Raw genomic sequence first — 15,540 nt, forward strand, 5'->3', positions numbered from 1 at the left:
ATTCTGAACCATACCAACTGTATTGATATCTTGTCCTGCAACAGCAATGTTGACATTCTGTACCATAACAGCTGTATTGATATCTTGTCCTGCAACAGCAACCATAACAACTGTATTGATATCTTGTACTGCAACAGCAATGTTGACATTCTGTACCATAACAACTGTATTGATATCTTGTCCTGCAACAGCAACGTTGACATCCTGTACCATAACAGCCGTATTGATATCTTGTCCTGCAACAGCAACGTTGACATCCTGTACCATAACAGCCGTATTGATATCTTGTCCTGCAACAGCAACGTTGACATCCTGTACCATAACAGCCGTATTGATATCTTGTCCTGCAACAGCAACGTTGACATCCTGTACCATAACAGCCGTATTGATATCTTGTCCTGCAACAGCAACGTTGACGTCCTGTACAATAACAGCCGTATTGATATCTTGTCCTGCAACAGCAACGTTGACGTCCTGTACCATAACAGCCGTATTGATATCTTGTCCTGCAACAGCAACGTTGACGTCCTGTACCATAACAGCCGTATTGATATCTTGTCCTGCAACAGCAACGTTGACATCCTGTACGATAACAGCCGTATTGATATCTTGTCCTGCAACAGCAACGTTGACATCCTGTACGATAACAGCCGTATTGCTATCTTGTCCTGCAACAGCAACGTTGACATCCTGTACGATAACAACCGTATTGATATCTTGTCCTGCAACAGCAACGTTGACATCCTCTACCATAACAGCCGTATTGATATCTTGTCCTGCAACAGCAACGTTGACATCCTCTACCATAACAGCCGTATTGATATCTTGTCCTGCAACAGCAACGTTGACATCCTCTACCATAACAGCCGTATTGATATCTTGTCCTGCAACAGCAACGTTGACAACCTGTACCATAACAGCCGTATTGATATCTTGTCCTGCAACAGCAACGTTGACACCCTGTACCATAACAGCCGTATTGATATCTTGTCCTGCAACAGCAACGTTGACATCCTGTACCATAACAGCCGTATTGATATCTTGTCCTGCAACAGCAACGTTGACATCCTGTACCATAACAGCCGTATTGATATCTTGTCCTGCAACAGCAACGTTGACATCCTGTACCATAACAGCCGTATTGATATCTTGTCCTGCAACAGCAACGTTGACATCCTGCACCATAACAGCCGTATTGATATCTTGTCCTGCAACAGCAACGTTGACATCCTGTACCATAACAGCCGTATTGATATCTTGTCCTGCAACAGCAACGTTGACATCCTGTACCATAACAGCCGTATTGATATCTTGTCCTGCAACAGCAACGTTGACATCCTCTACCATAACAGCCGTATTGATATCTTGTCCTGCAACAGCAACGTTGACATCCTGTACCATAACAGCCGTATTGATATCTTGTCCTGCAACAGCAACGTTGACATCCTGTACCATAACAGCCGTATTGATATCTTGTCCTGCAACAGCAACGTTGACATCCTGTACCATAACAGCCGTATTGATATCTTGTCCTGCAACAGCAACGTTGACATCCTGTACCATAACAGCCGTATTGATATCTTGTCCTGCAACAGCAACGTTGACATCCTGTACCATAACAGCCGTATTGATATCTTGTCCTGCAACAGCAACGTTGACATCCTGTACCATAACAGCCGTATTGATATCTTGTCCTGCAACAGCAACGTTGACATCTTGTACCATAACAGCCGTATTGATATCTTGTCCTGCAACAGCAACGTTGACATCCTCTACCATAACAGCCGTATTGATATCTTGTCCTGCAACAGCAACGTTGACATCCTCTACCATAACAGCCGTATTGATATCTTGTCCTGCAACAGCAACGTTGACATCCTCTACCATAACAGCCGTATTGATATCTTGTCCTGCAACAGCAACGTTGACATCCTCTACCATAACAGCCGTATTGATATCTTGTCCTGCAACAGCAACGTTGACATCCTCTACCATAACAGCCGTATTGATATCTTGTCCTGCAACAGCAACGTTGACATCCTGTACCATAACAGCCGTATTGATATCTTGTCCTGCAACAGCAACGTTGACATCCTGTACCATAACAGCCGTATTGATATCTTGTCCTGCAACAGCAACGTTGACATCCTCTACCATAACAGCCGTATTGATATCTTGTCCTGCAACAGCAACGTTGACATCCTCTACCATAACAGCCGTATTGATATCTTGTCCTGCAACAGCAACGTTGACATCCTCTACCATAACAGCCGTATTGATATCTTGTCCTGCAACAGCAACGCTGACATCCTCTACCATAACAGCCGTATTGATATCTTGTCCTGCAACAGCAACGTTGACATCCTCTACCATAACAGCCGTATTGATATCTTGTCCTGCAACAGCAACGCTGACATCCTCTACCATAACAGCCGTATTGATATCTTGTCCTGCAACAGCAACGTTGACATCCTCTACCATAACAGCCGTATTGATATCTTGTCCTGCAACAGCAACGTTGACATCCTCTACCATAACAGCCGTATTGATATCTTGTCCTGCAACAGCAACGTTGACATCCTCTACCATAACAGCCGTATTGATATCTTGTCCTGCAACAGCAACGTTGACATCCTCTACCATAACAGCCGTATTGATATCTTGTCCTGCAACAGCAACGTTGACATCCTCTACCATAACAACTGTATTGATATCTTGTCCTGCAACAGCAATCTTGACATTCTCTACCATAACAACTGTATTGATATCTTGTACTGCAACAGCAATCTTGACATTCTCTACCATAACACCTGTATTGATATCTTGTACTGCAACAGCAATCTTGACAATCTCTACCATAACACCTGTATTGATATCTTGTACTGCAACAGCAATCTTGACATTCTCTACCATAACAACTGTATTGATATCTTGTAATGCAACAGCAATCTTGACATTCTCTACCATAACAACTGTATTGATATCTTGTACTGCAACAGCAATCGTGACATTCTCTACCATAACAACTGTATTGATATCTTGTACTGCAACAGCAATCTTGACATTCTCTACCATAACAACTGTATTGATATCTTGTACTGCAACAGCAATCTTGACATTCTCTACCATAACAACTGTATTGATATCTTGTACTGCAACAGCAATCTTGACATTCTCTACCATACCAACTGTATTGATATCTTGTACTGCAACAGCAATCTTGACATTCTCTACCATAACAACTGTATTGATATCTTGTACTGCAACAGCAATGTTGATATTCTGAACCATACCAACTGTATTGATATCTTGTCCTGGAACAGCAATGTTGACATTCTGTACCATAACAGCTGTATTGATATCTTGTCCTGCAACAGCAACCATAACAACTGTATTGATATCTTGTACTGCAACAGCAATGTTGACATTCTGTACCATAACAACTGTATTGATATCTTGTCCTGCAACAGCGACGTTGACATCCTGTACCATAACAGCCGTATTGATATCTTGTCCTGCAACAGCACCGTTGACATCCTGTACCATAACAGCCGTATTGATATCTTGTCCTGCAACAGCACCGTTGACATCCTGTACCATAACAGCCGTATTGATATCTTGTCCTGCAACAGCAACGTTGACATCCTCTACCATAACAGCCGTATTGATATCTTGTCCTGCAACAGCAGCGTTGACATCCTGTACCATAACAGCCGTATTGATATCTTGTCCTGCAACAGCAACGTTGACATCCTGTACCATAACAGCCGTATTGATATCTTGTCCTGCAACAGCAACGTTGACATCCTGTACCATAACAGCCGTATTGATATCTTGTCCTGCAACAGCAACGTTGACATCCTGTACCATAACAGCCGTATTGATATCTTGTCCTGCAACAGCAACGTTGACATCTTCTACCATAACAGCCGTATTGATATCTTGTCCTGCAACAGCAACGTTGACATCCTCTACCATAACAGCCGTATTGATATCTTGTCCTGCAACAGCAACGTTGACATCCTGTACCATAACAGCCGTATTGATATCTTGTCCTGCAACAGCAACGTTGACATCCTGTACCATAACAGCCGTATTGATATCTTGTCCTGCAACAGCAACGTTGACATCCTCTACCATAACAGCCGTATTGATATCTTGTCCTGCAACAGCAATGTTGATATTCTGAACCATACCAACTGTATTGATATCTTGTCCTGGAACAGCAATGTTGACATTCTGTACCATAACAGCTGTATTGATATCTTGTCCTGCAACAGCAACCATACCAACTGTATTGATATCTTGTCCTGGAACAGCAATGTTGACATTCTGTACCATAACAGCCGTATTGATATCTTGTCCTGCAACAGCAACGTTGACATCCTGTACCATAACAGCCGTATTGATATCTTGTCCTGCAACAGCAACGTTGACATCCTGTACCATAACAGCCGTATTGATATCTTGTCCTGCAACAGCAACGTTGACATCCTGTACCATAACAGCCGTATTGATATCTTGTCCTGCAACAGCAACGTTGACATCCTGTACCATTACAGCCGTATTGATATCTTGTCCTGCAACAGCAACGTTGACATCCTGTACCATAACAGCCGTATTGATATCTTGTCCTGCAACAGCAACGTTGACATCCTCTACCATAACAGCCGTATTGATATCTTGTCCTGCAACAGCAACGTTGACATCCTGTACCATAACAGCCGTATTGATATCTTGTCCTGCAACAGCAACGTTGACATCCTCCACCATAACAGCCGTATTGATATCTTGTCCTGCAACAGCAGCGTTGACATCCTCCACCATAACAGCCGTATTGATATCTTGTCCTGCAACAGCAACGTTGACATCCTGTACCATAACAGCCGTATTGATATCTTGTCCTGCAACAGCAACGTTGACATCCTGTACCATAACAGCCGTATTGATATCTTGTCCTGCAACAGCAACGTTGACATCCTGTACCATAACAGCCGTATTGATATCTTGTCCTGCAACAGCAACGTTGACATCCTGTACCATAACAGCCGTATTGATATCTTGTCCTGCAACAGCAACGTTGACATCCTGTACCATAACAGCCGTATTGATATCTTGTCCTGCAACAGCAACGTTGACATCCTGTACCATAACAGCCGTATTGATATCTTGTCCTGCAACAGCAACGTTGACATCCTCTACCATAACAGCCGTATTGATATCTTGTCCTGCAACAGCAACGTTGACATCCTGTACCATAACAGCCGTATTGATATCTTGTCCTGCAACAGCAACGTTGACATCTTCTACCATAACAGCCGTATTGATATCTTGTCCTGCAACAGCAACGTTGACATCCTCTACCATAACAGCCGTATTGATATCTTGTCCTGCAACAGCAACGTTGACATCCTCTACCATAACAGCCGTATTGATATCTTGTCCTGCAACAGCAACGTTGACATCCTGTACCATAACAGCCGTATTGATATCTTGTCCTGCAACAGCAACGTTGACATCCTGTACCATAACAGCCGTATTGATATCTTGTCCTGCAACAGCAACGTTGACATCCTCTACCATAACAGCCGTATTGATATCTTGTCCTGCAACAGCAACGTTGACATCCTCTACCATAACAGCCGTATTGATATCTTGTCCTGCAACAGCAACGTTGACATCCTCTACCATAACAGCCGTATTGATATCTTGTCCTGCAACAGCAACGTTGACATCCTCTACCATAACAGCCGTATTGATATCTTGTCCTGCAACAGCAACGTTGACATCCTCTACCATAACAGCCGTATTGATATCTTGTCCTGCAACAGCAACGTTGACATCCTCTACCATAACAGCCGTATTTATATCTTGTCCTGCAACAGCAACGTTGACATCCTCTACCATAACAGCCGTATTGATATCTTGTCCTGCAACAGCAACGTTGACATCCTCTACCATAACAGCCGTATTGATATCTTGTCCTGCAACAGCAACGTTGACATCCTCTACCATAACAGCCGTATTGATATCTTGTCCTGCAACAGCAACGTTGACATCCTCTACCATAACAGCCGTATTGATATCTTGTCCAGCAACAGCAACGTTGACATCCTGTACCATAACAGCCGTATTGATATCTTGTCCTGCAACAGCAACGTTGACATCCTCTACCATAACAACCGTATTGATATCTTGTACTGCAACAGCAATCTTGACATTCTCTACCATAACAACTGTATTGATATCTTGTACTGCAACAGCAATCTTGACATTCTCTACCATAACACCTGTATTGATATCTTGTACTGCAACAGCATTCTTGACATTCTCTACCATAACACCTGTATTGATATCTTGTACTGCAACAGCAATCTTGACATTCTCTACCATAACAACTGTATAGATATCTTGTACTGCAACAGCAATCTTGACATTCTCTACCATAACAACTGTATTGATATATTGTACTGCAACAGCAATCTTGACATTCTGTACCATACCAACTGTATTGATATCTTGTACTGCAACAGCAATCTTGATATTCTCTACCATAACAACTGTATTGATATCTTGTACTGCAACAGCAATGTTGATATTCTGAACCATACCAACTGTATTGATATCTTGTCCTGCAACAGCAATGTTGACATTCTGTACCATAACAGCTGTATTGATATCTTGTCCTGCAACAGCAACCATAACAACTGTATTGATATCTTGTACTGCAACAGCAATGTTGACATTCTGTACCATAACAACTGTATTGATATCTTGTACTGCAACAGCAATGTTGACATTCTGTACCATAACAACTGTATTGATATCTTGTACTGCAACAGCAATGTTGACATTCTGTACCATAACAACTGTATTGATATCTTGTACTGCAACAGCAATGTTGACATTCTGTACCATAATAACTGTATTGATATCTTGTACTGCAACAGCAATGTTGACATTCTGTACCATAACAACTGTATTGATATCTTGTACAGCAACAGCAATGTTGACATTCTCTACCATACCAACTGTATTGATATCTTGTACTGCAACAGCAATGTTGACATTCTCTACCATAACAACTGTATTGATATCTTGTACTGCAACATCAATGTTGACATTCTCTACCATAACAACTGTATTGATATCTTGTACTGCAACAGCAATGTTGATATTCTCTACCATAACAACTGTATTGATATCTTGTACTGCAACAGCAATGTTGATATTCTCTACCATAACAACTGTATTGATATCTTGTACTGTAACAGCATTGTTGATATTCTCTACCATAACAACTGTATTGATATCTTGTACTGCAACAGCAATGTTGATATTCTCTACCATAACAACTGTATTGATATCTTGTACTGCAACAGCAATGTTGATATTCTCTACCATAACAACTGTATTGATATCTTGTACTGTAACAGCAATGTTGATATTCTGTACCATAACAACTGTATTGATATCTTGTACTGTAATAACTATGTTGATATTCTGTACCCTAACAACTGTATTTATATCCTACACTGTAACATCTGTGTTGGTATCCTGTACAAAAAACACTTTTGATATCCTGTAATGTAGCAACTGTATTGATATCTTGTACTGTAACAACTGTATTGATATTCCATGCCATAACAACTGTATTGTATCCTGTACTATAACAACTGTGTTGGTATTCCATACCATAACTGTATTGATATCATGTACTGTAACAACTGTTTTGATGTCCTGTACTGTATCAACTATGTTGATATTGTGTAGAACAACTGTATTGATATTCTATGCTGTAACAGCTTTATTGATATCCTGTACTGTAACAGCTGTATTGATATCCCATGCTGTAACAACTGTATTGATATTCTATAATGTAACAGCTGTATTAATATCCTGTACTGTAACAGCTGTATTGATATCCCATGCTGTAACAACTGTATTGATATCCCTTACTATAACCACTGTATTGATATCCCTTACTATAACCACTGTATTGATATCCTGTGATGTTACATCCTGTAGTACCACTTTTTACACCAGATTCTGTCCTTGGTGTCAAGAATTATGAAAGAGACAGTTTTGGTTATTTTCATCAGTTACATTTCTGTGACACTTTATCTGCCTTAGCTTTATATTTGAAATGTAATGCCACTTACTTCCTCTTCTCTCAGTGCCACTCCAGTTCTTAGGTGGCACTGTGGGGTGAATTATTATATTGGGGACACATTTTGTTCATTCTTTGGGCTAAATAATTGTCTTCACTTACGTTTTAGTAGCCAGTTCATTTCACTATTTGGAAAGTGACATCATAGCACCCTGACCGTAATGGATCAAGTCCCTGGGTTATGTCACAGGGTCAGTATTTAGGTCACTTGGTTGACATAATGATCATGCTGGTTCATGTCCTTCCATATGTATGTACAGCAGTTCACACCATTGATTATTAAAGTTTAGATTATCCTCAGTGTCAGTCTTTTACACTTTAGCTAATGACAAACACACTTGACAAACAAAAAGATGCATCTTGCGGTTCAAGTTTTATTTCCATCTCTTATGTTTCAGTTAACATTATTTACTACAAAATAAAATTTTGATTCCTTCATTACTTTTGTTCCAGTTCACTTTATGTCCCATTTACTACAGATTTGGAATGCTTTATGATGCTAAATTCCACTTTCTGCATACATAGTGTTGTGTGCTACCTATGATTTACTTTGTAGAGTACAAAATTTGGACACCTATTGGTTAATTTTTTATTCTAATAAGCCCCACACTCAGTTCACTTAATAGTTGTAACGTTGGATCCTTTCTCCCTGTTCCAGTTAACCAAGGATTGTGTCCCTTGATGGTCCCTCAAAAAGTAATATTATTATTATTATTACTATTTCAGTTAAGGCTAGTTAAAGTCAATCACCTCAACTCACTCCTGCCTTGGGATGGGGCCATTGCATAAAAAACATGATATTTTTGTTAATCACATTCAACATTGTGTTTTGCACCAAGTTTGGAACATATAACAGCATCATATAGTATGGTAAATACCAGAAGTAAAATGGTCTGTGACATGTATGATACATGTGAGCAGTGTTCATATTTTCTTTAACCTGTAACAGCAGTGATTAAATTGTCACATGTATGAGACATGATATAGTAACAGTCATTCAAGTCATGTATGCACATTGTTACAAGTCTGTGCTCTTAAAATAAGTAACAGAAAAGAGAACTACAACAAGCTTTGTAAAATTTAACAAATATATTTATTTCCCTAGAATACAAAGTGAAAATGAGAAAAAAAAAATTATGGTATTGCAAATTAAATCCTAAAATAATTCAAGAATTACAGACACAAGTCTTATTAACTTAAAGTCCTGAATAAAATTCAGTAAAAGTCCAGAAAAAAAATCCCAAAAGCTGAAGTCAGCGTGTCTGTGGTAGCTATTGAAGTATTGATGTGTCAGCAGTCTTTACTTGAATCACAGAAATATAATTCCAGGTTTGAATATACTGTAAATTCCAGTGAATGTCTTTTTCCAAGAATTTTATCAGAGCTTTTTTGTATTTCTAGAGAAAATAATCACTTGAATTCAATAATTTGAACAAAAAAAGATTCTTGCCTAAAACTCCTGGTCACAACATATAACATACAACTTGAAAGTGCTAGATGTTAAGGCATGAACAAGCAAGTCCTCACAATGACAAGATTATATAGTTCTCTACTTGACCTCAGGTCACAATTAGCATTTTCAAAGAAAAACAAAATAACCTTCTAGAATGATCCTGATGTTTACAAAATCAAAACCATGACCTGTAAAAGTCACTAAAGAAAGTCCAAAACCCTGACCCAAATAAACATTTACTTCTATTAATAATAATTTTTATATTAAGCTCATAAACAGAGAGAATAATTTAGCTTTGTATTAGTTGTTGACATAAAATGAAATAAAGTAAATTTTAAAAAGTCAATCAGGTCAAGCAGAAATTAACTCAATTTTGGACAAGGTAAAGTCCAGCATACAATGTTACATTACAATAGCATGGAATGAATTATTTTGTAAAGCTTACGAACAAACAAATATACATAATGTGAATATACCTAACATTTACTCAAATATAAATAATTGTTTTAAAATATAGTACTCATTTTGCTTAACCAAAGGCTATTCAGTCCTGATTATTTAATGATCTGCACTTTAACTGTTATCGAGAAACTTCCAGATGAATGTTATTGATTTTTACACTGGTGGTCATGTACTAAACACAGTCAAGGAAATAGCACCTTGAGCCTAGTGATTACAGTATAGGGTCATACGATTAGTACAGATTTGTTTATCAATATGTGTAGCTTTCATGTGACGTTCAATCCAGATTGTACTGGATAACATGTTTTAGGTTGATCGCATCCAGAAATATTGACAGACTTTAACATTGATTTTGCCATACATTTTTCAGAGGGCATGTAAAGAATGATGTTCCAAAGAAATATGGATTTATAAGGGTCAGAATAAAATGAATAATTGCCATAGACCCTGGACCCCTTTCATATTGTAATTATCGACCCTTGACCCCTTCCATACTGTAATCATAGACCCTGATCCCCTTCCATACTGTAATTATAGACCCTGGACTTCTTCCATACTGTAATTATAGACCCTGGACCCCTTTCATGTTGTAATTATAGACCCTAGATCCCTTTCATACTGTAATCATAGACTTGTGGACACCTTTCATACTGTAATCATAAACCCTGGACCCATTTTATACTGTAATGATAGACCCTGGACCCCTTTCATACTGTAATCATAGATCTGTGGACCCATTGCATACTGTAATCATGGACCCCTTTTATACTGTAATTATGGACCCTGGACCCCTTACATACTGTATTTTAGACCCTGGACCCCTTTCATTCTTTATTTACAGACCCTGGACCCTTTTTCATATTGTATTTATAAACCCTTGACCCCTTTAATACTGTTATCATTAACCCTTGATCCCTTTCATACTGTACTTGTAGAACCTAGACCCCTTTCATACTGCAGTCATAGTCCCTAGATCCCTTTCATACTGTAACCATAGACCCTGGTACCCTTTCATATTGTAATCATAGACCCTGGACCCATTTTATACTGTAATCATAGACCCTGGTACCATTTCATACTGTAACCCTAGACCTTGGACCCATTTTATGCTGTAATCATAGACCCTGGACCCCTTTCATATTGTAATCATAGACCCTGGACCCATTTTATACTGTAATCGTAGATTCTGGCCCCCTTTCATACTGTAATCATAGACTCTGGTCCCCTTTCATGCTGTAATTATCGAAATTGGACCCATTTCATACTGTTATCAAAAACCCTTGTCCCCTTTCATGCTGTAATCATAGACCCATGACCATATTTGATACTGTAATCATAGAACCTAGACCCCTTTCATACTGTAATCATAGACCTTGGACCCATTTTATACTGTAATCATAGACTATGGACTCCCTTCATACTGTAATTATCGACCCTGGACCCCATTTATACTGTAATCATAGACCCTGGACCCCTTTCATACTGTAATCATAGACTCTGGTCCCCTTTCGTACTGTAATTATTGACCCTGGACCCCTTTCATACTGTAACCATAGACATTGGCTCCATTTTATACTGTAATCGTAGACCCTGGACCCCTATCTTACTGTAATCATATACCCTGGACCCCTTTCATATTGTAATTATCGACCCTTCACCCCTTCCATACTGTAATCATATACCCTGGTCCCCTTTCATACTGTAATCATGGACCCTGGACCCCTTCCATACTGTAGTCATAGACCCTGGACTCCTTCCATACTGTAATTATAGACCTGTGGACTCATTTCATACCATAATCATAAACCCTGGACCCATTTTATACTGTAATGATAGACCCTGGACCCCTTTCATGCTTTAATTATAGACCCTGGACCCCTTTCATACTGTAATCATAGACCTGTGGACTCATTTCATACTGTAATCATAAACCCTGGACCTATTTTATATTGTAATGATAGACCCTGGACCCCTTTCATGCTTTAATTATAGACCCTGGACCCCTTTCATACTGTAATCATAGACATGTGGATCCATTTCATACTGTAATCATGGACCTTGGACCCCTTTTATACTGTAATTATAGACCCTGGACCCCTTACATACTGTATTTTAGACCCTGGACCCCTTTCATTCTGTATTTACAGACCATGGACCCCTTTCATTCTTTATTTACAGACCGTGGACCCATTTTCATATTGTATTTATAAACCCTGGACCCCTTTAATACTGTAATCATAAACCCTTGATCCCTTTCATATTGTAATTATAGACCCTGAACCACTTTCACACTAATTATAGACCTTGGACCACTTTCACACTGTACTTACAAACCCTGGACCCATTTCGTACTGTACTTACAGACCCTAGACCCCTTTCATACTGTGATTATAGACCTTGAACCCCTTTACTATTCAGCTTCATACAAATGACATCTGGGTGACAAGTGAGATAGATAAAATGTGTACACACCAGACAGGATTTAAATATGTGGACATATTGAATGATGTGAACATTTAGAAGGTACTATTTGTGCAGAGCAAAATTTTGGTTGAATGCTTGACCATTTTCACCTACTTTGTATTACATTAATCATTACATTCATATTTCATAGCGTTGGCTTACAACTAAAGTTGTTTGGATAACATTGAATTTTACTGCAGTTTTCCATAATGGCTAAATATTTTACATTTTTGCCTGTGTGACATTTTATTTGTCAACTTGGAATTATTAAAATATCACTTTTACATGTATATATCCAACTGTGTCATTATATTAGGAAACTATTGCTAGCTATGGATTGTATTAGAAAATGATTGCTATAGATTGACTGCTATGGATTGTATTAATAAATGATTGCTATGGATTGTATTAGGAGCATATTGCTGTGGACTGTATTATGAAATAAGTGCTATGGACTGTATTAGGAAATAAGTGCTATGGATTGTATTAGGAAATAAGTGCTATGGATTGTATTAGGAAGTGATTGTTGTGGATTGTATTAGGAAATGATTGCCATGGATTGTATTAGGAGTCTATTGCTATGGATTGGATTAGGAAATGATTGCTATGGATTTATTGCTATGATTGTATTAGGAAATGATTACTGTGGATTGTATTAGGAAATGATTGCTGTGGATTGTATTAGGAGTCTGTTGCAATGGATTGTATTAAGAAATGATTGCTGTGGATTGTACATGTTTTCTGTTTAAAAGATGGAAAGTAGCTACTGACAGTTATTAACTAAGTTTGCTAAATTTGTTGGCATATTGGCATTGTCTTTTATTTACATGGAATATTGAGCTAAAGTCAATTATCCTATTAGTACAAATGGTAGGACCAGATTTTCTTAATATATGTTTCATTTGTCTCTTACCACAATAATTCAAAGTTGTCCATCATGAACAGTTAACAGATTTTGTGTATGACTTGAACCTGAGGTAAGGAATAGCCCTTTAATTTTGGGTCAAGGTCACTGCCTGAAAGAAGATAAATGGTTTTTGCACAGTAACTTGAGTTGTCCATCTACGTCTATCATGGCTTGCACTTTGGTTGAGGAAGAAACCTTTCAGGTTGAAAAGATCAAGGTCACTGAGACAAAGAAGAAAAATAGTATTGGCACAGTAACTCTAGTCCTTCTCCATTTACAGTTACCAATGGCATACACTTGGGTAAGGAAGAACCTGTCAGTTTTGAGGTCTAAAAATCAAAGATCAAGGTTGCCATACAATAACATCGGTTCTACATTACATACCTGGACTAAACGTTTTGCAGACCACTCCAGTGGCCAAGTGGTTAGAGCATCTGCCTCGTATGTGGGATGTCGCAAGTTCGAATCCCAGCCAAGTCATACCAAAGACTTATAAACATGGTACTAACAGCTGCCTCACTAGGTGCTCAGCATTAAGAGGTTAGTGTTAGGACTGGTTATCCTGGTGTCAGGATAATGTGACTGGGTGGGACATAATGCTACATGTCTGAGGCATGATTCCCCAGTGCTAGGCATCAGTATAATCTGCCACCCTACAGACATCGTAGCAATATGACTGAAAACTATTAAATATTCAAATCACACACACACACATAGTACAATACTTGCACTTGGGTAAGAAAGAAGTCCCTGTTGATTTGGGGGTTAAAGGTCAGTGTCTCTTTGAAAGAAGAAATAAAGATAAAGTAGTTATCTGTATGCATAAACACGGGGCAGGCAAATCTCTTGTTTAGTGTACTCTTGTTAGTTGGGGACCCCAAGTGGCCAAGTGGTCTAAAGCGCTTTTGTTACGGATCACTGCCATCTCACCTGTGTCTGTGTGGGTACGAGTCTTGGATTTGGCTAATGTGGGTATGTGAGAAAGCTTGCCAGTAGCTTCTCGTGGGTCGGTGGTTCTTTCCTGGGTTTTCCCGGTTCTTGCTCCACCATTAATACTGCCGCTATGTATAGCCTATTGTGTGCTGAAAAATGGCATTAAAAACCCTACAACAACAACAACTCTTGTTAGTTAAGAGTGGCAACATAAATTATCTACCTTTTCACTTTATTAATACTTGGACATTTAATTGGTTTTCTCTAAGATTTTACATGTGTTTGCATACTGTTCAGTATGTAACGAGAATATCTGACTAGTAGAAAAACAAGATTTGGTTAGAGTCTTAAATTATGTAACAGAAAGTGAAACGAACAATTTAAGTAAAATCGACAAACGGTTGATTTCTCTACAATACAAAGTGAAAGTTTGAGAGACTCGTATAGTATTGTGAATAAGATCCCATATAATCCCAAAATTCCCAGTATAGAATGTTCCAAATAATCTTGAATATTCTTATATAACACAGTGATGCAATCAAAATGTCTTTGAATGAGTTTACACAAGTCCAAAGTAATGTAAGAATCCAGAAGTCAATGAGCACATTAGTAATAGCAATGAATATTTTAAATAAATGATTCCTATTGAATTATATCTGACAAACTGATCTAAAACAGCAAAGAATTTTTTATTTATTAATTCCCTATTTAGACATATTTTAACCTGTCTTAGTCAAAATAGTATGTGAAGATTTCCAATGGAAAAACCTTGTTACTTAATGCTTACAACTTACAATTATGGACAAAAGTTAAGCATACAATATAAAGTTAATATACTTAACACATCCACTTATAAAGAAAAGATTTATATAATAAAGCTTTTACATCTTGTTAGATATGCATATGATACTATAATAGTTAAAACTAATTAATAGAACGGTGTATTGTTTAATTACACAAAATATACACCATGCAATATAATACTTCTATACATGTGAGAGTTCACCTGCAATCGCATTATATTTTCCCCTGACGTGTCTAATGTGAGTGTTCAATTCATTAAGCTCCACCTCAGCAATCTCTAATTATATGTTTCATTTTGTTAACGAAAGTAAGGGGATTGCGATCACTGAATGAAACAGAAAGAGCTAA

The sequence above is a fragment of the Sinohyriopsis cumingii genome, chromosome 6 (genome assembly GCF_028554795.1).
Source record: "Sinohyriopsis cumingii isolate HCF-2022 chromosome 6, ASM2855479v2, whole genome shotgun sequence".
Lineage (NCBI taxonomy): Eukaryota > Metazoa > Mollusca > Bivalvia > Unionida > Unionidae > Sinohyriopsis > Sinohyriopsis cumingii.